We start from the raw sequence: 27,750 nt of genomic DNA, 5'->3' as shown, positions 1-27,750 counted from the left end.
TTTTTATGGAGGCTTCATTACTTAGGCATGATTGATTAAATCAGTGGCCTTTAGTGATTGAGTCCACCGCCGGCCCCCTTTCCTTCCCCCGTGTATGTGTCGGGGCGGGGGAGGGACTAAAAGCTCCAACCCTCTAACCACAGGGTTGGGTCCTCAGGCAACCAGCCCCCATCCTTAGGTGCTTTCCAAAAGTCACTTCATTAACATAACAAAAGACACTTTTTATTGATCTCACACTTAAGAAATCCCAAGGGTTTTAGGAGCTCTGTGCCAGAAACAGGGACAAAGTCCTGATGTATGTTTCTTATTATAAATCACAGTATCACAGGGCCTTGAACAAGGCAGATGTTTACCAGGACCAAGGCTGATGCGGAAGTTGTGGTCCATAACAGTTCTCAGGGGCTCAGATTCCTTATACCTCATTTCTCTGCGGTCTTTAGTGTATTAGTTTCCTAGAGCTGCTGTAACAAAGTGCCACAAACTGGGTGGCTTAAAGAACAGAAAAGTATTGTCTCCCAGTTCCGGGGGCTGGAAGTCTGGGATGAAGGAGCCGACAGGGTTGGTTCTTTCTGGGGGCTGGAAGAATGCATGTGGTCCAGGCTTCTCCCCTAGTTTCTGGTGGTTTTCTGGCAACCTTGGGCATTCCTTGGCTTGTGGAGTATCTCTTCCTTCCTCTTCATATTCATATAGTGTTCTCTGGGTGTGTGTCTCTTTGCCCACATTTCCCCTTTTCATAAGGACACCAGTCATATTGGGTTAGGGGCTCCCTCTACTTTAGTATGACCTTCTTACCTAATTACATCTGCAATGACCCTATAACATCACATTCCAAATAAGGTCACGTTCTGAGGGGGTTAGGACTTGGACATGTGAATTTAGGGGAGACACAATCCAACCCATAACATGGAGGGTATGGTCAAAGATAGCAGCTAGAGATCCAGCCATCACATTTACATTCAGGGTCTTCTTAAAGGGCCCATCCTTGCAGGTCCTTTTGCACATTAATTTGAATATTTGCTCTGGAGGGTGTCTCAAAGCAGCCTAGCACAAACAGATTCTGGTTCTGAGGTGGTCATTGGAGAGTTGTTCTCCTAAAGAGGACACTGGCCACTTGTTAGCAATGCCGCCTCTTCAGAAGTGGGGGTCAGAGAAAAGCCTCGCTGAGGACTGAGGAGAGGGAGAGGGAAGCTTGTTGCTTCTCCTCAGATCATTCCAGAAGGACTTCATGGAGGAGAAAGGATTTCAGGAGGCATTTACAAGACCAAGTTGCTAGGGCCATCTGGCTCATTTCCCACAGGTTAGTTTCAACTATGACATCCTACAGACCTGCCAGCAGGATTCATTGCCATCTTTCATTTCTTCTGTGCTTTCACCCCCTCTCCCTTTTGTAGTATCTGTTCTGCAGGGGGTTGTGGTTATTGTGGGCTTGCCTCCTCTATTAGACAATATGTTCCTCAAGAGGAAACAAAGCGCCTTTGAAGTCTGATAGCTCTCGTAGAGGTGGTGGTGGTGGGATTCATAGCTTCAATCTCAGCTCCAGCACTTATTAGCCCCAGAACCTTAGTTTTATCATCTGAAAAGTGTGGTAACAGTATTTACCTTACAGTGTCATTATGATCATTAAAAATAACAAATGCAAGTGCTTGGGCTAGAGCAGATGCTCAACGGTAACTATTGGGTTGGGCCAAAAGTTCATTCGGGTTTTCCTGTTACATCTTATGGAAAAACCCAAACGAACTTTTTGGCCAACCCAGTATTATTGGTTGTCAGAGTTTATCTCCAGGGCCCAGCACAGGGCATCTTGTAGAGTAAGCGCTCAATAAATATTTGTTGCCCCAGTGGAAACTTAGATCATGACTATAGCCCTGTGCTATCCTCAGATCTGGAAACGATAATTAAAAAAGCCATCACAGTAACTATAAAACACAAGACGTTGGAAAAGAAAGGTATCAAATGTGGGGAGAAATAAATACATTTAATGTAAAAAGAAACACCCGAAGGACATAATAAGTACACGTGTATCATTTACAAGTCAAAAGACTCTAGTGTCACTGATGGAATAAACAGGACAATATGGCTTGAGGAATCCCTTACACACAGGAGCCAGGTATGACTCAGACCTCTGATTGCAGGTCTGAGGGCAAACCCTTAAACACAGCTAGTGACAGCCCAGGAAAGCCCTCTGAAAGAGAATTATTAAGTGTGACCTTGGATGACAGCAGATAATAAACTACAGGTAATGGTACTAGAGTAAGAATCTTTCCCTGTGATTTGGGGCTACAAATTTTATGGTGTCTGATCACAGGAAATGTCTCCCAAAGCATTAAACTCTCCCACACTTGAAATAATATTTTCATTGCTAAAAGTGCAAGATCAAAAGAGCTGGACACCTTACCTATCTTTGGGAAGATGCATTTTGAATTTCTTTCAAAAAGATATTACACAGATATTTTTGAAGAGCAGCCCAGCCATAACTCAAGATGGCCTGTGGCTATAAAATGAACTATCTGGTATTGGCCTCTAGATGTCTTCTAAAGCAGTGCTGTCAACAGAACTTCCTATGAGGATGTTCTATATCTGCTCTGTCCAATATGGTAGCCACTAGCCACATAGCTATTTAAATTTAAATTAAATTAAAAATTCAGTTCACTGGTACACTATCAAGAATAATTATAAAGCTGTAGTAATGAAGACCATGTGGTATTGGTGCAAAGATAGACAATACCAACCTATCAAACAGAATAGAGTGGGAAATAGGTCTACACATACGTGGTCACCTGACTTATGATAACTGCAAATGGACGGAAGTGATCTTTTAAATAACCACGCTGGATTCATTGGATAGCCACATAGAAAAAAAGATGTGTGGACCCAGTTTTATATCCCATCACTCACAACAATCAGTTCAAAATGGATTACAATTCTAAATGGGCAAACTAAAGCTTTTGGAGGAAAACAGAGAAGGAATATTCATAACCTGGAGTAGGCAGAGATTTCTTAAATAAAACCAGTCACCATCAAAAGTTGATACATTGGAGTGTTAAAACTAACAACTTTTGGGGGGCTTCCCTGGTGGCACAGAGGTTAAGAAACCACCTGCCAATTCAGGGGACACGGGTTCGAGCCCTGGTCTGGGAAGATCCCACATGCCACGGAGCAACTAAGCCTGTGCGCCACAACTACTGAGCCTGTGCTCTAGAGCCACGAGCCACAACTACGGAGCCCACGTGCCACAACTACTGAAGCCCATGCGCCTAGAGCCCATGTTCCACAACAAGAGAAGCCACTGCAATGAGAAGCCTGCACACTGCAACGAAGAGTAGCCCCCGCTCGCAGCAACTAGAGAAAAGCCTGCGTGCAGCAACGAAGACCTGACGCAGCCAAAAATAAATAAAATTTAAAAAAATACGACTAAGAACTTTTCCCCTCAAAGGACATCCTTAAAAGAATGAAAAGGAACTCAGAATTGGAGGAGATATTTGCAACACATACACTTGATAAAGGATGCATATAGAAAAAGTCCTCTTATAATGGATAAACTGGTATACTTATCCAGTATTGGATAAACTGGTATACTTATCCAGTATGTTGTTACACATGCAACAACATGGAGGAGTACAGTATGCTGAGTGAAAGAAGTCACAAAAGAGCACATACTGTATGATTCTAGTTATATGAAATTCTGAAACAGGGTAAAGCTAATCTACAGCAGGGAAAAAAATAAATCAGAACTGTCATTGCCCCCAGGAAAGTGGAAATGGAGAATGACTTGGGAGGTGGCATTGAAAAACTCCTTTGCTCAAAACTCAGCAAATCTACACTGAAGATTTGTGCATTTAATGTAAGTTTTACATTACACTAATTTGATGTAAGTTTTACATCAAAACCTTAAATACTGAATTCTAATTAATTACATATATGCTGAAGTATTTAGAGGACATGTATTGCTATCTGCAATTAACTTTGAAATGCAACAACATGAAGATGGATAAAGAGAAGGATAGAAATGTAATAAAGCAGGTTCTATAGAATATTAATGGTAGAATCTGTGTGGTAGGTTTACTTGTGTTTACTTTAAAATTCCTTAAACTTTGCTAAATATTTGAAAATTTTTATAATCAAATGTTAGGAAAACTCAAATAGAAAACAACTCAGAAAAATGGGCAAAGAATTGAACAGAAATTTCATAAAGGTATTTCTAAATACCCAGTAAACATATGACTAGGTGCTCAAATTCATTAATCAGGGAGATGAAAATTAAAATCACAGGAGACATAATTATCAGCCACCAAAATGGCCAAAATGAAAAAAGATGGGAAATACCCAGAGTTAATGAGACTGTGGAACGACTGGAACTCTCAGATGTTGCTGATCGGAGTGTAAATCGGTGCCAACACTTTGGAAAACTGCTTTAAAATATCTACTAAATTTGGACCTGGCACAACTATGATCCAACAATTCCATTTCTGGGTATATACCCAACATGGCTTGTGTACTTATCTGTAGGTGTGAATACTTCAATAAATAGCACTGTCTGCCAGAGAGTGGCAATAAGGAGCCACAGACGGATTTGACATTTCAGAGACTTCAGAAGGATTTGAGAGACATGATCAGATTTGCATTAGGAAGATTAATCCTTGGCTTTGTAGAGGATGGCAAGGAGAGGAGTTAAGGGGCTGTTTGTAGAAGTAATCCAGCAATTATGAAGTCCCGAAATAAAGTAAGGGAGATAGGGGTGAAGAGGACAGAGTATAGTTCCTATTTGGAGAGCAAACACAGAACTTGGGCAGGTCACTAAATTCCCCTGTGCTTCTGGTTTCTTCACTTGAAAAATATTAACAGTACCTACTTCACTGATGATTATTTTGATGATTTAATGAGTTAAGGCACAGGAGGATTAGCGATTGTTAAAGAAAAAGCAATTTAAATTTAATTCTCACTGCATACTATGCAGAGCAAGACGTAGGTATGGAGATGAGAAAGCTTTTAGAGAAATATTTTAATTTGGCAAAGTCCATGGAAGCCTGTTTTCTCCCAAGCACAGGTAAAATCAGCTCTCTGCCCAGGACTGGGTCAGTTTGGGGACACAGGGTAGAATGCTGAGCTTAGGAATGAGACAGGTCATGTCAGAATCTGGGCGTGAAATGGTCCTAAAATGCCATTTCTAGGGTGAAGAGCTGGGATTCTACTCAGGTAGCCCGAGCTCCTGCACTAGGAACTGGGGGGGAAGCGTAGGCATTTCCCCTCCTGCTCCCCACCTCCTCAGCTGAGATATGGGGCCGCTAAATGGGGCGGGGATTCAAGCTGAGGAGGTGAAGTTGGGGCCGGAAAAGATGCCAACGGGACGCGAGCTTTCCCGTGTTTAGCCAATTGGGTGCGCCCAGGACCGCCTCCATCTGGTGATTGGCAGACCGCGTCCCCCAGGGCTCTCGCGGCCTGTGGGGGCTTGTCAGAAGTCTCGCGAGGGTGCGGGTCTTTCTCCGGTCCTTGGGCACTTGGTTTCGCTGCCGAGGGGTTTGCCCACTTCCGGTACCTCGGACCCCCTGGTAGCGTCCGTCCGCTCCCAACCTGGGCCGAGTGGCGTCCAGGGACAGTGGGCGCGGCCAGGGAGTTTGACTAGCCGCAGGCAGGTAGCTGCCTGTCTCGAACCCCGGACCTGCGGTGCCCGAGGCGGAGGTGAGGCGGGGCCCGGGCCGTGGGCTCTCTTAGCCACCCGAGCTCGGGCTTTTCCTCGCGTTCCCATGCCTTATCCTCCGCCGGGCGGAGATTCGCGGTCCGCGCGGCTCTTCTGCCGCTTAGCAGGAGGAACCCAAGGTAGTAAAGCGCGACCTGATTGGGCCTTGCCGGGTACTGACGCTCGCTCCGTCTGTGTTGAACGGTTTGCAACCTTGGAAGGGACATTTGAATTAAAAATAGTGGGCGAGTTTGTGGTTCTATGGTTAACGCACTTTTGAGTGCACGCAGTACGGTGAGATACAATGCTTAGAGGAATGAATTGCCTTGCTTAAATGGTCGGTTCTTGTCCCAGCCTGTTTCTATCTCGTGCTTATTCGGCTGCTGTACCGATAGTTAAGGGAGGATAAGGTCACATCTACATTTTGCAGTTCGTTTCTAATGCAGACACTTAAAAGCAGCCCTATTCACCTCCTAAAAAGGTAATGCAGATTCCTCCAGTAAAGGAGCGTGTCAATATGTATTGAATTCTTGCGCATGGCAAACAACAAAAAGTTATTTTAAAGTAGTTTATACTTAATATTAACTAAAAGTCTTGAGCCTGAGTCTGTATTTTCACTGAAGAAAAAACACTGCCAAGAAGGGCGGGGGGAAAGGCAGACGAGGATTGCGAAAATACTTAGACCTGTAGATACCTGAATTTTCATGTACCACTGTGAAACTTGGTAGAAAATAACAAGAGAAGCTGGAGAAACTGGCACGCTTGTGCGTTGCTGGTGGATGTAAAATGGTGTAGCTGCCATGGAACAGTTTGCTTGTCAAAAAAGTAGTTACCATATGATCCCGCAACTCTGCTTCTTGGTATATAACCAAAATTGAAAGCAGACTGGAGACAACAGCATCCATTCCCTTGTTATATATTTGGGAGTAAACTATTTTGGTATCTTGCATTTGGCCTATCAATTAGAAAAAAGATTTTGAACTAGCTCATTCTAAATATACAGCCAAGCCAGGTGGCAGCTTCCATAATGTCATTAGGATGTATTTTTATCTTAGGTTCTTTGCGGGGGGAGGGTAGGGGTAAATGCTCCCTGCACATCGTTAATGTATTTCAAAGATTATTTGCACTCTTCTGTTTTAATTTTGACTAAGTTTTCATGTGTGGCTTTTGACATCAGATGAGTGGTTGCTGCACGGATATTATTATAACACGTTTCAGCTGGCCACAACAGTGCTTTCAAGGTTGCCGGCTATCTTTGTGAGTAGATATGACAGGTTTTTTTTTCAACCATAAAAATGAGTGACCATAATTTAGAGCAAAGAATGCACATTAAACTTTGTGTAAAGTTAAGTAAATCTGCAAGCGAGACACTTGAAATGTTAAATGTAGTTTATGGTGAAGTAATGTCAAGAGCAAGAGTCTTTGGCATAAAAGGTTCAAAGAAGGCAGAGATGATACCCACGATGATGCAAGAAGTGGCTGGCCAGTCACCACGGGACATATGCAAACTGAGAGGGTCGTAATTTGTTTTGCTCAAATAACCAACTAAGAAAAAAACGGGTAAAAACTTAGACCAACTCATTCTGAAAGAAAACTTGCACCTGAAGAAATTTTCTAGCAAGATGATCTCTCCTGCTGTTGTGGTCAGTGATCCTGTAGAGGCCAAACCAAAATAGAGCTTGCACAGGAACCTGCCACTTGGGTGCATATTCAGGGCAGGCCTACAATTTTGTTTCATTGGTTTTGGAGAAGCTAAAATGAGCTGAGCTTCTTCAGACATTTTTCATTGGCTCTGTAGGTTTAAGCCACTTAACAGTGATTTAAGCAGAGTGAAACCTGTAGAGTTGAGTGTGCAAGTAGATAGCATGGAGCTAGAAGTTTATTAGGAGGAACCTAGCAAATCATTAGCTCAGAATGAGGAACTCAACATGGGAGCATTTCTAATTTCAAGTTGAGTTCATTTGAATAATCGGGTTACCTGCAGGCTGGGAGTTAAACCTTAAACAGGGAGCTAGAGATCAATGTAACTATGTGGAAACATCTCAAAAAATCGTGGCCACTTTTAGGCAGAAATATTCAGACTTGTAATAATGAAACTTTTCTGTTGTGGGAGACGTTGGAAACAGGTATTCAAGTCTGTTAGCAAGAAAAGAATCAGAAGAGACTGCAAGGAATGGTGGGCAGTTTATGACACTTTCCTCTTCTACCCCCCCTCCCCCAAGCCCCCAGTCAGGACCTGATTTTGGTCAAAAGTTAATGAAACCTCCTATTCGTTATGTAAATTCCAATTTTAAATAAATTTTCAGATATAAACTGTTCAGGTCTGCAACTTGGTATGAAAGGTAGACAAATAGGGCTCAGTTTGATCCTAACTTCTTTCATCAGAATGAGATTCCATAGGTTGAGAAGAGTTTCAAAAGGCAATACTGTGAATAGCAACATGTAAACAACACACAATCTTTTCAACAAGGACTGAGTTTTGACCTTCAGGTTTTCCATGTTTTATTTGACTGAGTGTGATGGTCCCATAAGAACACTGAGTTCAACAAGTGTGAATTTCTTATTCAGAAACTTGGGTCTTTGCCCTAGTTTCCTTACCAGTCTCTAGCATGAAGCTGCCATTATTCAGTATCAGTACTGTTGTAACCTAGATATTCAGTACATCAAAATTCCAGTGTATGGATGACAAGTCATAGCCCTGTGGCAGTGACCCTGAGAAAACTAGTTCTATTAGTTAATACTGTTTTTGTTAAACCTCCCAGAAATTCAGTTTTACATTTTGTGGAAACATGAGACAAGTCTGTGTTACCTCTGGGACGCTGCTAGCCAAAGCTGTATGGCCTACAAGGCAAAAATTATATAACCAACATAATTTTTTCCTATTGTTTTAGTTTCGTTACCAGATTTTTACAACTTGAACTTTGGATGGTGTTTTGTACTGTGTAATGAAATTTATTAAAAGTATACATAAATGACACTCCAATAAATCATACATTGATTTCTTATACTTGTTTTGATAATCTGTATTTTATTATGAAGTATTTGCTAATCCTCCATATTTTAGCCACATGCTGATAACTCTTGTGATGCAAATCTAAGTAAATTTTAACAATTGCCATACCTCTGAAAATTTCTAAATTGACTAACAGTTAAGATCTACCCTCACCTACCCACCAGTAAGGTACTAGTGAAAACACAGCATAGGAGGTGGTGTGGTGTGGTGTGGTGAGGTTCCAGCTCTGGCTGTATTTGTGATCTTAAGCTTTCCATCAGTATTGGATACCTGAGGCTGCTGTAACAGATTACCGCAAACTTGGTGGCTTACTGAGACAACAGAAATGTATTCTCTCACAATTCTGTGGGCCAGAAGTAAGAAATCAACTCCACTGGATCAAATCAAGTGTATGCTCCCCCAGGAGGCTCTGGGGGACCGGGAATCAACATGTTCCTCACACCTTCCAGCTTCTGGTGGCTGCCAGCATCCCTCAGCTAGAAGCTGCATCACTCCAATCTCAAGGCCAACATTAAATCTGCTTCTTCACATGGCCTCCTCTGTTCATGGAATCTCCTGCCTGCCCACAGAGATGATCCAGGATAGTTTCCCCATCTCAAGACCCTTAATCACATCTGCAGTGACCCTCTTTCCAATACGGTAACATTTACAGGTTCGAGAATCTGATCTCTTTGGGGCCTACTACACCATCTCTCTAGGTTTTCCTTCTGTCTTCACCATATAACCTCTAGAACAGTACTGCCAATAAACTTTCTGTAGCAATGGAAATGTCCTGTATCTGCTGTCCAGTACCGTAGCCCCTAGCCACAGGTGGGCTAGGGGCTTGAAACGGGGCTAATGCAACTGGGGGCCTGATTTTTTAATTTTAGTTTTGCCTTAAATAGCCACGTGTGACTAAGAGCTGTCCTACTGGGCAGCGCAGATCTAGTGTTTCTATAGTTCTAAACTCTGGACTCCAAAGCAACTAAAGAGGTGTTTTGTCTTTCCTCCAAAGTTTTACCCCCTGGCTATAAAACTGCTCACATCTTTCACCTGCTATTGTTTAGTCTAGTGGACTTCAAGCTTTTTAGCCAAAAGCCTTGTTACTAAAAAAAAAAAATTATCTGGAAAATCAAAGTATGAACAAGACTGTAACTGGCTGAAGTTGGTTAGTGGGAGGGGGAGGATCTGTGGCAGACCCAGGGTCTCCACCTGTCTACCCAGCCCAAGTAACTCCTCAAGGGGCAAAGAACCAACACCAGGACTCAGTGGAGTGGAGCCATTTGTGAAACCAGTGGTCATCCTTGGGATCTTTGCTAGAGCCTTCAGACTTTTGTAGTTAGCATTTGAAGTCACTTCATCTAGGCTTTTAGCCTACCGAATACCCTCTCCACCACCACACGGCTAACTAGTCACAGCACTCAATTAAGGAAGCATCACAAGCCTTTACACTGGAGGCCTCCGTCAATGGACCAGTCGCAATCACATCCACTGATCTGCTATGTTCATGGATGTGTTCACCTAGAATAGTACCTGGCCCTAGGAGGTGCTGTATCGTTTTTTATGAACATTAAAGCCAGCATTTTAGTACCATATAAATATCAAATATCAGCATTTTCATTTTGATTCAATATTACAGTGATCATACGGTATTGTCAAAATGGCCCTATAGCACTACTAAGTGCTTACTACTCACCAGGGTATTTTTAGTAACTCATTATTATCAACTTACAGATAAAGAAACTGAAGTTAAGAAGTAGCTGGTCTAAGATCATACAGGGTGGGGATCTGAATCTAGGCTCTTATTATGCCACTTCTAAGTAAGCCACCCACTTGAGTGAAATTTATAATTCATTCCAACACAATTAACGATAGTACTAAACTTAATTATAAATGATACTGCTCCTTGTACTATAGTCATCATGGGTTTAGGGCTCAAGTTAAATATCTGAGAACCTATAGTATGCCAGGCACTTGGTTAGACCCCAGGAATATAGTGGGAACCAAGAGGGACTTTATGGGCAGGGGCAATTAGGCAAGCTCACAGCAACTACAAAATGTGCTTCCAAGTACGATAAGGCCATCACAGGGTGCTACAGAAATCCATAACAAGAGCACTTGGGAGGGAAGACAGTGCTTATAGAAACGTGGGAAAGTGTATGGGTGCATTCTAGGTTAAGTTACAGCATTCAGAGGCCTGAGAGGCCAGAAAGCAAGCTGCCATCTTAGAATGGTCTCAAATACACACCTTAGCCCTGCACACAAACTGCTGTCAGATCCTCCCGTAAGGTCACTTCTCTGCATCTTCACCTTGCTTTCCCCCCAAACCTTTAAACACATCCCTCCCCAGGGCCTTTGCACTTACTTTTCCTCTGCCTGAAACGCTCTTCACCCAAATATATGCAGTTGACCTTTGCACAATGCAGGGGTTAATCTGCATAATTTATAGATGGCCCTCCATGGACTATGTAGTGCTGTAGTACTTACAAATGAAAATTATCTGTGTATGAGTGGACCCATAAAGTTCAAATCCATGTTGCTCAAGGATCAACTGTATATAACCACATTATCTCCCGCAGCTCTTTCAGGTCTTCTGTAGTTAGTCATTCTCCGACCAGCTCCATCTGAAATTATCATGTCCTCCACTCAGTGCATATACACACCCTTCCTATTTCCCTTATCTTGTTTTCCCTCTAGCAATTACACTAACATTTGTTCAATAAATTTCCTATATTAGGAAGCTAGATTTTACAGAATAATATGGAATATAAAAAGAAATGACGTTTAAAAAGAGGCTAAAACAATATTTTGAAATAAGCATTAAAAATGAACCCAAGGTGAATACCTTTAAGACTTCTGGAAAATGAGGTATTTGTAAACATTCAGAGCTGATCAACAGGAGTAACTCCTAGCACACACTGGGCTGTTAATCTTGCTACACTGACACATTTCTTCCCATATGAAAACTTTCCCGTCACCTCCAATACTTTCAAATTCTAACTATCTAGCATCATTGCGTCCTTTAAATTCCTTTTTACAGCTCATTATGCTACATTCATCAGAAGCATTTAACATGCTGATGGATGCTCCTTTTGTATCAAATTTTGACTTCTTTTAGGTTCAATGTAATTATATACTATAAAGAGCTTATGTTCTCAACAGTAAGTCTCTGGTCCTTAACACTCCCCGCCCCCAAACTGACCTAATCCCCATCTGAATACTTCTACCGTTTAACCAGGACACTAAATCTCAAGAGATAAGTGACTTTTCATAGTTTACATAGCCAAAAAGGTACATATGAGGCTCCCTGTTCAGGGCTAGGCATATGTGATGGAATCTCAATTCACTACCTGAACTACTGCTTCATCTGTAATTTTACAGTATCCACTTCACAGAGTTGTGAGAGTTAAACCACCAGCACTACCCCACTGCCCTAAACTCCCAAGCCAGTGCAGATACATGGTTGCTACAAGTTATGTGAGAATAGTTGACCTCATTGGAGGCACATGTGTGTTGTCAACTGCAGAGTGATAGTTGGTTTAAGTCAGCTAAAATACCAGTGTCAGGGCATTCCAGCTTCACTGGCTTGTACTTGTAGTCTTCAACCTATAAAAAGAAAAGTTTTAAAATTACCTTTCTGAATAGAGAAAAACAAACAAACAAAAAAACCTTTGAGGTATTCTTTTCAGTTTGTCTCAAAGGATATCCAGAAAAAGCCTTTTGTACACCTGTTCCATCATCTAGATTTTTTTCCACCTTCAGAGATGACCACAAGATCCAAATACTCTATACTGTATGGTATCCCCAGAGGAGTCTAAAAAGCAGGCCTGAAGGTACCGTCAAACCTAAGGATAAGTTTATCACTTTGCTATTAACTGTACAAATATCACTAAGGTGCTAAAACAATGAAAACCTTCTGGTTCAGCTGTGACTCCAGACAGGATCCAAAGAGGAGTTCTACAATCTCTTCTCTGGGTTTTATGGAGACTTTCTTTACCCTTCTGTGTTAGCCTCTTAAGGCACTGCGTCAACCTTAAAAGGGCACAAGAAAGGGCGATTTGGGTTTTTCACAGGGTTCTCTACGATTTCCTGCGTTCCTCTCGTCAGTGTCCGTGGACCTCAGCAGTTTCTTTAACCGAGTCTGAAAACCCACTAGAAGCAGCTGTTCTGCTTGTGAACGTCCGTTTCCTTTGTTAAAGGAGGGCCGGATTCGGGCCTTTGCACCAAACACGTGCTTGGGAACCCTCCGGTCGCCATTGGCCACGTGCTCGGGCCCGGGTCATTTCACCTCACTCAAGGACGGGGACATACCTGCGTTTAGAACTCAGACCGCTGCACCCACAGTCGTTGGAGACAAACTCCCCAGGCTCACGGTCGGTCCGAGACCCGCTGTTGCCGCCGCCGCTGGGCCTGGCCCGAAACCGCTGCAAAGTAGCCGCGGCTGCGCCCTGGGGAAGCAAAGCGCAAACTTGTTACCGCGCCCGGGCCTGGCCGCCGGTAAGCCTCGGGGCGGCTCGGCGCGGCGCGTGTGCCTAGCGCGGCCTCGAGACGGGCACGGTCGCCCGCCCCCCCCAGGCCGCCGAGGGCTGCTCTACCCCTGCGTTCTGGCCGCCGGGAACAGTGGAGCTCCGGGCGGGCAAAGCTCGAGGGGACACGGGGCAAGCCCAGCCCCACCCGGGCCCGGGGACCGGCCGAGTGCCACCCCCCCGCCCCTTCACTGCGCTGACCCACACTCACCGCTCAATTCACCAAGACTGAGGGCGATGCGGGCGTGCGGCGCCGAGACATTGCAGTCGGGGCGGGGCGGGGCGGGAAGAGGAGAAGGAGAGGGTAGGGGCGGGGCGGGAGGAGGAGAAGGAGGGGATAGGGGCGGGGCGGGAGGAGGAGAAGGAGGGGGTAGGGGCGGGGCGGGCAGCCAATCCCCGGGAAGTCTCCGGAGGCGGGTGGTGCGGGTCCGGCCGTTGGTGCCCGCGGTCCCTTGCCGGCAGGGGTCTTTCTGGTCTTTCCGTGGCGGCAGCATGAGCTAAGCCTACGCGGAGCAAGCTTCTCGGAAGCTCCAGGAGTCTTGACACCTCCCCAGGCTTTGGCGCTCGTGGATCTGGTTCTCTGAGGCCAACGTGCCTTCCTCTGGACTCTCCTTAGGAGGCTCTAGCAGTTACCCCAGGGCTGAGGCAGGACCCAAGAGATTCCCCTTCTTACGACTACACAAGTTCAGTATGTGTTTAGAACCTGTCCTGCTAAACTGTAAGCTTCTTGAACACTCTCACCCCATGGTCCCTCCTAAACCTGGGAGGACCAGCCTCCTTTCTTCATGCTCTCTGTTCATTCATTCGCAGCGTTCAATAAGTATGTTGGAGGGGTGGAAGTGGCGCGGGGGGGCTATGTTGGGGGTGAGGTGGGAGGGAGGGAGGGAGGCACTATAATCCTTCCCGAGGTGACGGACTCAAACTTGGCAGACGATTAAGTGGGTTTAAATTGGAGTATGTGCTAAAGTGAGAACTTCTATTCCTGTTCTAAGAGTTTACATTCTGTTAACAAATTTAATCCTCAAAATATTTTTCATCATCCCCACATTATAGGTGGGGAAGCCGAGACATGTCGAGTAACTTTCCAAAGTAACAGAGAAGCTAACAAGTGGTGGATTTTGGATTTGAACCCTAACAGTTTGAAGGCAGAGCCTCTCAAAATGCTATACTACATTGCTCTCCTCAGGTGGGTGGAGTCGGGAGCGAAGGGAAACAAGTGGCCTGCGTTTGATTGGCTGATCAAGGTAGGCATCTCCAGTGGAGTTGGGGGTCTACAGGCACAAAGAACAGCTTATGGTAGAGCCCGGAGGTAGACTGGAAAGCACTTGACCTGTTAAGGAACCCACAGTGTAAATGGAACTTAAGGATGTAGGAGCAGAGTGGCCTGATAAAGAGATTGGGGCTAGACCATGCAGGAGGCCCTGGGGGAGCTTGTGTTTTATGCTGAGAACAATGGAAAGCCGTTCAAGCATTTTATTTTATTTATTTTTTATTAATTTTTTATTGGAGTATAGTTAGTTTACAATGTTGTGTTACTTTCTGTTGTACAGCAAAGTGAATTAGTTATACATATACATATATCCACTCTTTTTTAGATTCTTTTCCTGTATAGGTCATTACAGAGTATTGCGTAGAGTTCCCTGTGCTATACAGTAGGTCCTTATTAGTTATCTATTTTATATATAGTAGTGTGTAGATGTTCAAGCATTTTAAAATGGAGGATGATAGGACCTGATGCAAGCTGTGGTTTATTAATTTATTTATTTTTGGCTGTGTTGGGTCTTCATTTCTGTGCAAGGGCTTTCTCTAGTTGCGGCGAGCTGGGGCCACTCTTCATCGCGGTGCGCGGGCCTCTCACTGTCGCGGCCTCTCTTGTTGCAGAGCACAGGCTCCAGACGCGCAGGCTCAGTAGTTGTGGCTCACGGGCTTTGTTGCTCCGCGGCATGTGGGATCCTCCCAGACCAGGGCTTGAACCCGTGTCCCCTGCATTGGCAGGCAGATTCTCAACCACTGCGCCACCAGGGAAGCCCCCAAGCTGTGGTTTAAAGATGTGATTAAGATGATTTGACGAAAAGAAATGTAATAAAATTTATCAGTAAATCCTAGCAGCCAGTCACTACCTTGCAGATATTCATAAGATCATAGTAAAATGGGTTAAGGTGGCAGAGGGAACACCCGTTCACTGTCCCTTCATCCTTCTTCTCTCAGAGTCTTCCAAACAGAGACTCTGTAGCAGGGAGCAGGCTCTGGATTGCCAAGCTGAGAATAAACAACATGACCCTGGCTGTAGGAAGATAGATGTTCCTCTTCTTTTTTACTGCCTTGCACAGAAACACATTACTCCTAGTATCTTCCTCAGACCTTTTTTTAAAAAAATTTTTTCTGATTGTGCTGTGTGGCATATGAGATCCTAGTTCCCTGACCAGGGATTGAACCCGCGCCCCCTACAATGGAAGCGTGGAGTCTTAACCACTGGACTTCCTGGGAAGTCCCCTTCCTCAGACCTTTTTTAATCCACTTTCTTTTTTCCAATGTAGAAAAGTCCTAATAATAAACCTGAAGCTCTCTTAGTCCCATTTTTGTGGTAAAGCCCAGCTCGTTCATAGTTGATAAATGTCAGAAGAGAGGCTGACATCCATGTATAAAGAAAGAAGTGGTACATGTGAAAAGTGAGATGGATTTAACCAGCAACATGAAAATGACTTGTAATATTTTTGTATTTGTTTTGATATTTGTAATTTTTAATAATTTATTGTTGTTCATTCATTTACTCATTGTTTATATCCCATTTTAGTCCAAAAAGAATATGAATGTAGTTTATAAGACTATATGACAATGATATTTTAAAAACAGTGAGGAAATTGGATTGCAGGAAAAATAAGATAAAAGTCTGGGGCTAGTACACAGACTATAACCCATGAAGCGCTGTACACTTGCTGAAAGAAGGCCAAAAATTTTGCTCTGAGCTGCTTAGCAGTCAATGCGAAAATCAGAAAATGGAAACAAATGAGACACTCAAGAGAAGCACAAAGATTCCGGAAGGAAATTTCCTCCACGGATCTTCATAAAGAGGGCACTGCAACCAACTTCCTCAATATCAATAACCTAAAAAAATGTTTGTAATTCACATGTCCGAGATTTCTGACACCCAGGCAGAGGATTTCCTAGTCAAGGTGATTTCACATACTTAAACTCACTTAAAACAATTTTTCCCCAAGTCCTAATTATCATGTGGCAAGATGGTTATCAGTCAGGCCAGGTGACATTTGAGAAGGAAATTGCATCTGATTATGAAGCAGATAGGCCACACTCTATAAAAATACTGAAATCAGTGATCGAAAACAAGTAGTATGCTCCCATAAGAAAGATATGGCAATTTGGGTTAATTCCCTGGTCAAAGATTCAGCATTAATTTGTGTGTGTGTGTGTGTGTGTGTGTGTACAGTATTAGATTTTTAAGACAACTAAATCTTTAACAAGATTATAAAATTAGGAAGTTCTCAACAATAAAATCCTAAGTCCAGCACAGCACATCAAAGTACAAATTTGTTTTGATGTGAAGTTAATTCATTGCTTAGAGTAAATATCAACTGAATATTCGGTTAACAAGAATTTTATCCTCTTAGAACTTAAAGTGGCCTTTAAAAATTTTTTTTATTCATTTATTTATTGGCTGCATTGGGTCTTCGTTGCTGCGTGTGGGCTTTCTCTAGTTGCGGCAAGTGGGGGCTACTCTTCATTGCGGTGCAGGGGCTTCTCATTGCGGTGGCTTCTCTTGTTGCGGAGCACGGGCTCTAGGTGCATGGGCTCCAGTAGTTGTGTCACACGGGCTCAGTAGTTGTGCGTGGGCTTAGCTGCTCCGCGGCATGTGGGATCTTCCCCGACCAGGGCTCGAACCCGTGTCCCTTGAATTGGCAGGTGGATTCTTAACCACTGCGACACCAGGGAAGTCCCGCTTTTCTCTTTTCTAAAAATGACCAAGGAACTTTGAGCTCAGTGCCTTTCTAGTCTGTCCATTAATTTCTCTGAGTTTACGGAATTATTCTCAATTCTCCCTCTGACCTTTTCCTGTTGAAAAGCTAAAAAGTAAGAACCTGCCTCTAATATTTGCCCTTCAATCTCACCCTAACACTGCAGGTACAACTGAAATTTTTGGAATCACAACACATTAAAATAATCAAGAAGCCCTGAGTTCCTTCATTCTTAAATTTTTATCATGAAAATTCCCAAATATGCCCAATGATAAAATTCAGCAAGTCCCTGTGTATTTATCTTCCAGTCAACAGCTATCAACCAAAACCAGCATTTATTTTGCATACTTGTTTCATCTATCTACCTTTTTTCTTGAAATATTTTAAAGAAGACCCCCAGATATCATGTTATTTCACCCCTCAATATTTCAGTATTAATCTCAAAAGACATAATCGTACCTGACAACAATGCCAGCATGATTGTTAAGAAAGTACACAATAATTCCAAATTCATATTCGACTTCCCCCATTGTCTAAAAATGTCTGTTTTACAGTTTGTTTGAATCAAGATTCAAACAAGGTTTACTTATTGTATTTAGTTATGTCTTCAAAGCTTAAGCCTCTTCTGGTGAAGAAAAAAATGTCCTCCTTTTTTTCTTTTTTTTTTTTTTATTCCAACACCTTTAACTTTTTAAATAACAGTTTTGCAGATATAATTCAGATACCATAAAATTCACCCTTTTAAAGTGTGCAATTCAGTATTTTTAGTATATTCAGAGAGTTGTACAATCATCACCATTATCTAATTTCAGAACATTTTCATCGCTCCAAAAAGAAACTCTCACCCACTAGCAGCCACTCACTACCTCTCTCCTCCCCACATCCTCTGGCAACCACTAATTTACTTCCTGTCTCGTTGGATTTGCCTATTCTGGACATTTCACATAAATGGGATTGTATAATACAAGATGTGGTCTTTTGTTTCTGGCTTCTTTTACTTAGCATAATGTTTTCAAAGCTAAACAAACAAGAGTAGTGCTATGCAGTGCTGGACTTCATTCCTTTTATGGCAGAATAATATTCCATTGATTGGACATACTAAATTTTGTTTACGTGTTTATCAGCTGGTGGACAGGTCAGTTGTGCTGTGGTGTGTTCCACATGCTGGCTGATTGCTTTTTCCTGCTGCTGTTCAACTTGTGTCTTTATCCTTCTCTCAAAGACTTGAGAGAAACCTCACACTGTTGAAAACTTGGTTGTCAGACTTTAGTGTGTGAAAGAACTACCTGCCACACTTGCTAAAGGTGCAGAATTCCAGGCTTATCAGCGGAGAGTCTGGTGTAGTCTGATTGGAGAGGGGACCCAGGAATTTGCATTTTTAACCCACCAATTGATTCTGATGCAGGTATTCCCAGAATACACTTTGAGAAATTCTGCTAGGTATCCCTAAACCTTGATTTTAATAGCACTTGACATTTCACAGAAAAGCCATAATAGCAACTGGTAGATTATTATTATTATTATTAATTTTTTTTGCGGTATGCAGGCCTCTCACTGCTGTGGCCTCTCCCGTTGCGGACCACAGGCTCCGGACGCGCAGGCTCAGCGGCCATGGCTCACAGGCCCAGCCGCTCCGCGGCATGTGGGATCCTCCCGGACCTGGGCACGAACCCGCGTCCCCTGCATCGGCAGGCGGACTCTCAACCACTGCGCCACCAGGGAAGCCCGCAACTGGTAGATTATTGACTAAGACTTTTAAAAAACAAAGTTGGAAATATTACTATAGGCTTACTATAATAAAAAGGGCCTAAGTTAATACCCTGGCTGATGTCTTCTGGGTTGGAGTTAGACGTTTGCAGGAATGATGGCCAGGAGAATTGTGTTGTGGTTGTTAATTAGCCACCCTGGAGTGAGTGAAGTAGCCAAATTTAGTTTTAAAGGCAATGAAAGCCAAATAGCCTCTAAGAATTAAATTACTGCACCAATCTTTACAGTGTTGACCTCAGCATTTACAAATGTGCTCAGATTGATTAATTAGAATACTTCTTGATTCAGGAAATTTTAATTCTTAATCTGAAGCCATTTTCTGTTAGGTAACCAAGAACAAAGTAGGTTGTAAATATTCTAAGAGGACTCCTCTTTTCCTCTAGACATAGGCTACAACAAAGTACAACCATGTTTGCTTCAACACTTTTTCACTATCTAAATAGTGCATTTTAAACACCCCAAACTCCTGAGTATGAAGAGTGGTTTTCCCTTAATTTAATGACAAGGGTTTTATTCCTTCCTTCTTCCCTCCCTCCCTTTTTTTTTTAAATTTCTTTTGATGTTGACCATTTTTAAAGTCTTCATTGAAGTTGTCACAATATTGCTTCTGTTTTTATGCTTTGGATTTTTGGCTGCATGGCATGTGGGATCTTAGCTCCCAGACCAGGGATCGAACCCTCATCCCTTGCATTGGAAGGTGAAGTCTTAACCACTGGACTGCCAGGGAAGTCTCAAGGATTTTCTTTCACTTAATAGATGAGTGATGATTTAAAGGTCTTTTAATGGTTCTTGAGCAGCCAAAGTAGCAATAGCAAATGGAGTTCCATAATGTGGGGAAAAAACCACCAGTGCTTTTTTGGGCTGTGAGAGAAAAAAATGGATTTCAGGATATGAAAACTTAGTTCTGGGCATTTATAGGGGAGTTGCCAGTAGAAGGGAGTGCTTAATTCCTGAGTAATAATAACCTCAACTTCTTGACTCATTACCCTGACTTGTAATGGGTGAGTGCCTACAGCAAAAGTATATTTTAAAAAACTTCTTATTATGAAAAATTTCAAGCATACCCCCAAATAAGGAGAAGCTTCACATACGCAGCACCAGTCTTCAGCAATTAGCAATATTTTGCCAATCTCATTTCATCTGCCCACCCACCTTTATTTTTACTCAGTCATTTTCAAGGAAATTCCAGACATTATGTCATTTCACCAGTAAAAATTTTAGTATGCATTTCTAGATTGATAAAAACATTTTAAAACATAACTATTTGCCATTATTACACCTCATAATTTCTTTTTATTATCCTCTAATACCAGGTCTATGTTCAGATTTTCCCGATTGTCTCAAAACTCTTTCTTTACAGTTGTTTTTTTCCAATCAGAATCCAAACAAGATCCACACATAGCATTTGGCTGTGTCTTTAAGTCTCTTTTATTTGATAACGATCCTCCTCCTTCACCTGATCACTGATTTGCTGTAGAATTTGGGTAATTTCTCCTGTAAAATGACCCACATTCTGGATTTGTCTGTTTCCCCTTACTGGCATTTAGTGTGTTTCTTTATCTTCATTTAACTTCTTTCTTTTTCTTTTTTTAACTTGTTTGTTTTCTATAAACTGGAGATTCAAGTTGAATTTTGGGTCGAGAAAACCTTCCATACTTCTGATGCATCACGTTGCAAGGCCCGTAATGGCACACTTGTCCCATTTTTCTAGGTTTTATTAGTGGGTTGAGGTGGTGTCCTCCACTACCAAGTTAGCCATTACCCTTTCACTGAATGGCTTTAGCTTCCACTTATGCTCATTCCTTAAACTCTTGTTTCATAGCTGTAAAATAAATTACAAATTTTAAAACATCACTCGTCTTTCTCTCAAACACTATTTGATTACCCCCCAAAAAACGGGTCATATGGGAAAGGCAGGGTAAACTCTTTTTTTTTGCCTAGGCCCCCCCCCCCAATTTCAGAGTTATACAACCTCGATAATTACAGGAGGGTTTCATATTATCATGAATTCAGGATTTTTATATTCAGGTTTTATATTCATCAAAAGTATGTTTTTAAAATTGATGTTGGAGATGGAACCATGAAGCGCTGGCATCAGCCTTCTGAGACAGCGTTTCTCAAAGTATGGCCACAGACCGTATATATCAGAATCCCCTGGGGCATTGGTTAATATGTAAATTCCTGGTCCCCATCTAGACCTACTTGGTCAGAGTCTCTGGGAGTAGAGCCCTAGAATCTGCATTTCTAACAAACTTCTCTAGGGATTTCTAAAATAGCTATGGAATGGATAGCCTTATGGGATTACCTCATCAGAGCTTGGGGACAAAACACCAAGTGGGTACACACCTGAGCAGTTACTTTAAAATAAGGTCACAAGGGCTTCCCTGGTGGCGCAGTGGTTGAGAGTCCGCCTGCCGATGCAGGGGACACGGGTTTGTGCCCCGGTCCGGGAAGATCCCACATGCCGTGGAGTGGCTAGGCCCGTGAGCCATGGCTGCTGAGCCTGCGCGTCCGGAGCCTGTGCTCCGCAACGAGAGAGGCCACAACAGTGAGAGGCCCAAGTACCGCAATAAATAAATAAATAAAATAAATAAGGTCACAAGATCAATGACCACTGATAATTCAAGAAAACAGAGGATGGATACATCAACTTCTTCAAGAAGGGCCCAACCGACAAGAGTAGTACTATGCAGTCCTGGACCCCATACAGTGCTCTACCCTGGTTGAGACAATCTAGGTTCTGACTACCCATTGTTACTAGAACTCTGGGAAACTTTCACAACCGTAAATCCTGTACAGCGTGGCTCTACATGACATTGAACTAATCTCTCCTGTGGATTCCCATGGACCACTGTTGTTCGCATCTGTAGCCTCAGATCCTGCACAGCTGCTGTCCACTGGGCTCCAGAGACTCCCACTGCATGATATGTGTCATCACATCAGGTAACATGGTTCTGTATCCGTTAGGACATGGGGTGCCATTTGTATTTGAAGGATCACTTAGTACTGTTCTCATATGTCCTATTTTTGAATTGCTTATCTCCTCTAGGGAACATACTTTCAATATTTTATTAAAGTCCCCGAATGCTTGACATTTTGAGCAACAGATTTGTCTAGTTGGTTTTTTATATAAGTGATGATCCATTTTTGTAATTTCATTTGCCTTTATTTATTGAATTTTAAATAGCATTGTTGAATGCACTGACTCATGGGGGTTGGGGGGTGGGGAATACAGATGCTTAGAAGAAGAGCCAAGCTTGCGGACCTTGCCAATTGAATTTTCTACAGATTAGAGAAAGCTAAACTACGTCTCTCAGCATGTTTCTACCCATGTACTTGGGAAGAGAAAATGGGAATCAGGCTCCTGGGGCATAACAGAAGTCCCAGATCTCCCTGAATGAACGCATCCCCATTGTCTGTCAGTGAAGCTCTGTATTATGCCAATATCCAGCCCATGGAAAGAGCATGGCAAAGGGCAGCATTGGGCAATCCAGCAGGGCCCTGCAGGGGACCGGAATTACACGCACAGCCTGTTTCGAGATTCTTCAAGTTGCTGCCAAAGCCCTGGCATGGAGCTCCAGGCAGAAACCTGGCCTTGATACCATTTGATAAGGGCAGGAGTCATAAATTCAAATGCCTATGGGGGCCAGGAAGGCAGCATAAAGGAGTGAAGAGGCCTGGACAAGAGACTGGTGGATTAGGGAAATATGTCCCCACCGAAGGAAGCCACCCATCAGCTTCTCCTGGCTGTTACCAGGAACAAGGTCCCTGAATGGCTAGAGCTTTTGATATTTCAAGAAAGGCAGATAATCTGAATTTTTATGTGAATTCTCTAGATCTCAAATGTTGGCATTAATTCAAATAGATTTTAAACACTGCAATGGTTAAACTAAATATGTCTGTGCGTCATTGTTTTGGGGCTTTTGATTTAAGGAAATACAATACCTTAAATTAATACCGCAGTGAAATAGAGGAGAGCTTGTATTTCCCAGACCAAGATGGTAAAAGTTAGAGTCTATAGATGGTTTGCTGATGCTGTTAGCAGAGACTCAAACCATGAACTTTTTTTTTTAAAGAAGACAAGAATGTCTTCTTTTCCTTCTGTTTTTAAAAATAAATTTATTTATTTTAATTTTGTCTGTGTTGGGTCTTTGTTGCTGCGCGCGGGCTTTCTCTAGTTGCAGTGAGCGGGGGCTACTCTTCGTTGTGGTGCATGGGCTTCTCGTTGTGGTGGCTTCTCGTTGCTGAGCACAGGTTCTGGGTGCGCAGGCTTCAGTAGTTGCAGCACACGGGCTCAGTAGTTGTGGCTTGTGTGCTGTAGAGCGCAGGCTCAGTAGTTGTGGCACCCGGGCTTAGTTGCTCCGCTGCATGTGGGATCTTCCCAGACCAGGGCTCCAACCCATGTCCCCTGCACTGGCAGGCGGATTCTTAACCACTGTGCCACCAGGGAAGCCCTCAAACCATGAACTTTATAGGGATAAATTAGCTATATTTTGGTCAGTAGCCAGAGGCTAGACATTTGTAATTGTGTGCCATTTGTCATCTAGAAGCTCTGGATCAATGTATATAGATCATTGCAGAACCATAATTCAAAGTCCATGGTCTATTGATTGTGGGTCAATGGTGACATCTTCCTACAAGAAAGCCATCACATTATAGAGCTAGCCCCCTGACCCCCTTGAGTCCTCAGAGGAAGACAGAGCAGAGTATTTACATGGATTGCTTTATAAAACTCTAAGCCTTGACTTGCTGGCAAAGAAAGTAGTGAGAATTTAGGCAGACTGCTTTGCCTTTCTGAAGAGTGATAGCCAGATAGCATGTTCTGTTGAGATTGGATTTCAGTGTTGAGTTGTCTTCTAATTAGTCAGAGAGAGAAAGCATGGCTATATAATTACAACATGTGGACAGAGTGTTCTTTCATGGTTAACTAAGTGCACTTACAAAATTAATCTGGACTCTGGGAAATTAAATTGAGTTTAAAGAGAAATTTTAGACTTAAGAAAGCACATCGAATAAAATTTTGGGTATCCTATAAAAGACCAGGGGTGTATGGACTAGAATTCTAGTTCTACCTCTGTCTGCAAACGATATGGGTCTTGATCATTTAACCTCTCCTGGTTCCAAGTTGGTTGAATTAGATGAATCTAACTGTAATATTCAATTGTTCTACAACTTCATTTTTTTTTAAGCTGGTTGTTTTCTGTTACTGCTTATAGTCGTTGACTATTCATTTTTCTATCTTGTTTCATTTCGAGGAGATATTAGATGAATCCTTCTGTTTGCTAGAAAAAAATGGATGGACCTGTCACATATCTATGTTATTATTTTTATACTAGTTGGGACATGGACTGCTCATTGAGATGGGCTTAAAAGGAAATAGGATGATGTGGAATCAGTACCAAAAATATTTTGATGAGCATTATTAAGTTATATATGGTTCCCTCTGTTCTGCTATAAAAGGAAACACAATCGTTGTTTATTAAAATACAGTATTTTAATACCACAATGAAATACACACACACACTCACCAAAATGGCTAAAGTTTAAAAGTATGATAGGTCTCTGGCCTCGCTCCCGGGATACCCATCTCGGCTAGGGGGTCACTGCCGGTGCCCGCGCGGCTTGGCGCGGCGGCCTTGGGGCCTGGGCCCGGCCACCACCTCCTCCTCCGCCGCGAGCTCCGAGGGGCCGCGAGATGCAGCCGCGGGGCCCTCCCCCCGGCGTAGTCCCCCACTAACGGGGACTTCACCTCTGTCTCCTCAGCAGACGCGGAAGACCAGCAGCATTGGCATTACTGGGCTCTAGTAATGCAGAATCTGCCTTAATCATAATTTACATTTTGACAAGATAATCCTTCAGTGATTCATATGCACATTAAAGCTTGAGAGGCGCTGATTGAGAATATTATGAAAGATCAACAAAAAGAGGAAAATTTTTTATAGCTAAAAGATCAGGGGCAGTTTAATATTGGTAATATTTTGCCACATTTTGAAAGATAGGTAACGTTTTGTATATGTAGGATGGAGGGAGTATGTCCATATGCAAGGGGCTGCCTATGAGGAAGTCCCTAACACCAAGAAATGGCTTAATAAGAATGGGATTTTTAAAAATTCATCATACATAATAAATGCTATGAAAAGGAGGTTCAGGGACTTCCCTGGTAGTGCAGTGGTTAAGAATCCGCCTGCCAATGCGGGAGACACGGGTTCGAGTCCTGGTCTGGGAAGATCCCACATGACATGCCACAGAGCAACTAAGCCCGTGCGCCACAACTACTGAGCCTGCGCTCTAGAGCCTGTGAGCCACAACTGCTGAGCCCATGTGCCACAACTACTGAAGCTCACGCACCTAGAGCCTGTGCTCCGCAACAGAGAAGCCACCACAAAGAAGCCTGCGCACCGCAACGAAGACCCAATGCAGCCAAAAATAAATAAATAAAATAATTAATTTTAAAAAAAAAGAGGTTCAAAGGTGGAAGTGGTTAACTGCAGGAAGGGATCAAGGAAGCCTTCAGAGACAGATGAGATACATTTTGAAGGAAAAGGAGGAGTTTTTCAGGTTGAAAAGAGGGAAGAGCATTCACTTAAAAATTATGCAAATGAAATAATTGGTCGAGGCAGTCCCTATATTTTATACTTCTCAATCTTCACAGACCTAAAACAATGCTGATTTAGACCATGAAAAAAAAAAAAGTCTGATAATATTAAGTATAGGTAGGATGTGAAGCAACAGGAACTCTGACACTCTGCTACTGCAAGTATTAGTATGACCACTTTAAAAACCGGTTTGGCATTATCACCCCATTTGAACACATGCCTACCCTATGGCCCAGCAACTTACACCTAAATGTATATCCAACAGAAATGTGTGCCCATGTTCACCAAAGGACACATATAAGAACGTTCATAGAAGCATTTTTGGTTTTGTTTTTTGCGGTACGCGGGCCTCTCACTGCTGTGGCCTCTCCCGTTGCGGAGCACAGGCTCCGGACGCGCAGGCTCAGCGGCCACGGCCCACGGGCCCAGCCGCTCCGCGGCACGTGGGATCTTCCCGGACCGGGGCACGAACCCGCGTCCCCTGCATCGGCAGGCAGACTCCCAACCACTGTGCCACCAGGGAAGCCCCATAGAAGCATTTTTGGTAATAGCCTCAAGCTGGAAACAAACCAAATACCTGATGGTGTTGAATTTGTATATAAACTGTGACATCTTCATACAACACAATACTATACAGCAACAAAAACTAACAAACTGCAGCTTTTCTGAGCAACATGGCTGAATCTCATAATACTGAGCAAAAGAAGCCAGGCAAAAAAGAGCTACACACTGCATGATTTTATTTATAGCAACACAAACAGAAAGCTCAGGCAAAACTAAGCTATGGATCTAGAAGTCAGTGTAGGGGTTACCTTTGGGGGAGAGAGCATAGTGGTTGAGAGGAGTGTGGGCGAGGACTTCAGGGTGCTGGTTATGTTCTATTTCTTTACCTGGGTGGTGGTGCACAGGTGTGCCTGTTTTGTGACAATTCACTTAAGATTTATGCATGTATTTATGTTTTAATTAAAAATTAAATTTTCTGAATGTTTAAGTTAAAATATTAAAAACATAGGAAGGTTTCATGCTTTGTGCTTAGACATGATATCAACAGCTCTTTTAGTAATAACCTATAGAAATCAATAATAGCTGTTGCTGAAACATTCTTTTATAACAGTGACTTCAACTAAATGGCTCATAATTACCCACCCCCAAAAGAAGATAAGTAAGCTATCTTGAATTGTCCTTTTTATTCAAAAATAAAGTCTAAACAGCAATGGGTATAGTGTGCTTCAAATGGAAACATCTACAGTATCATTGTTTCAAAGGTTCCAGTTGAACCAGAATTCCATCAAAAACAGCATAAATCACTTGTAATAATTTGAATCGATTAGTACTCTTGAAACTTTTGAATCTATTTACCTAGTTCATGCAGAGCTTGAAAGGCTTATCAAATGAGTATGTATAGCATTCAGAGCTGTCAGCTCCTCAGAGCCTATCTCTTTTTGGTCACTGGTAACAGCGAGTGATGACTGGCATGTGTATAGTGCTTTTCAAGGTACATAGCACCACAGCCACCAGTAGGAGGATCTGCTTATGTGGCCTTATCAGTGTCACCCTTCATTTGGCTGTCTGACCCTATTTTCTGAGAAGAAATGCAAGAGTAGAACCCTAAACCTTCACTGGGGACAAAGTTGTACAGTGAGAGAGTTCAGGACAGTCTTATCTTGTTTTCGATGAACCACATGGTTGCCAGCTTTCTAGAAGGGCATGATCACAAAAGGAGAATTACAGGTGTTGCTGCCTGAGGGAAGTCTCATTCCAGGTGCCACTTGTGAATCCCTGCCCTTCCACCAGGTGGCAGTGGTGGTCGGGAGGCTGTTAAGAAGTGATCACATATGGGCTGGGAGCATACTAGGGTATAATCTGGTGAGAAGGCATACATCTTTCCTTTATTGTAAATAGTGTTTATGGACATGGAAGGAATGTAAATGCCCCCAAAGAAAGCCTGTTCGAAATCTGATTAGGCTATTAGAACAACTATTCTCTTACCCTAGAGAGTCTTCTTCTAATCTTATCCTTTCAATCGCCCATTCAACAAATATTTATTGAGTGCCTTCTATGTGCCTTACTATTCTAAGGGGTATGGCGGTAAACAATGCAGTCAAAACCTCTAAGGAGCGATGGAGCGTCTATTCCTGTCTACTAAGAAGATGGAGGCCATCTCATGTTAATTTCCTCAATCTGATGGATGTACTTCCTCCTTTCCAAAGCTCTTGGGCCCTTG

At 42.8% G+C, this 27,750-nt stretch overlaps 1 long non-coding RNA gene and 1 other non-coding gene across 2 annotated transcripts; both read right to left on the bottom strand.

Moving 5' to 3' along the window:
- Nucleotides 1-8,183: 8,183 nt before the first annotated feature.
- Nucleotides 8,184-13,493, bottom strand: LOC132597357 (uncharacterized). The gene is made up of 3 exons (XR_009564009.1): nt 13,404-13,493; nt 12,978-13,114; nt 8,184-12,272 (listed from the first exon to the last, which is right to left on the bottom strand). It is a non-coding gene; the product is annotated as an uncharacterized lncRNA (long non-coding RNA).
- Nucleotides 12,590-12,711, bottom strand: LOC115865753 (small nucleolar RNA SNORA26). Its single transcript, XR_004044412.1, has one exon. It is a non-coding gene; the product is annotated as a small nucleolar RNA SNORA26 (small nucleolar RNA).
- Nucleotides 13,494-27,750: the final 14,257 nt, after the last annotated feature.

The sequence above is a fragment of the Globicephala melas genome, chromosome 5 (genome assembly GCF_963455315.2).
Source record: "Globicephala melas chromosome 5, mGloMel1.2, whole genome shotgun sequence".
Classification (NCBI taxonomy): Eukaryota; Metazoa; Chordata; class Mammalia; order Artiodactyla; family Delphinidae; genus Globicephala; species Globicephala melas.
The sequence above is the reverse complement of the archived record's forward strand: the minus strand, read 5'-3'. Positions and strand labels throughout refer to the sequence as shown.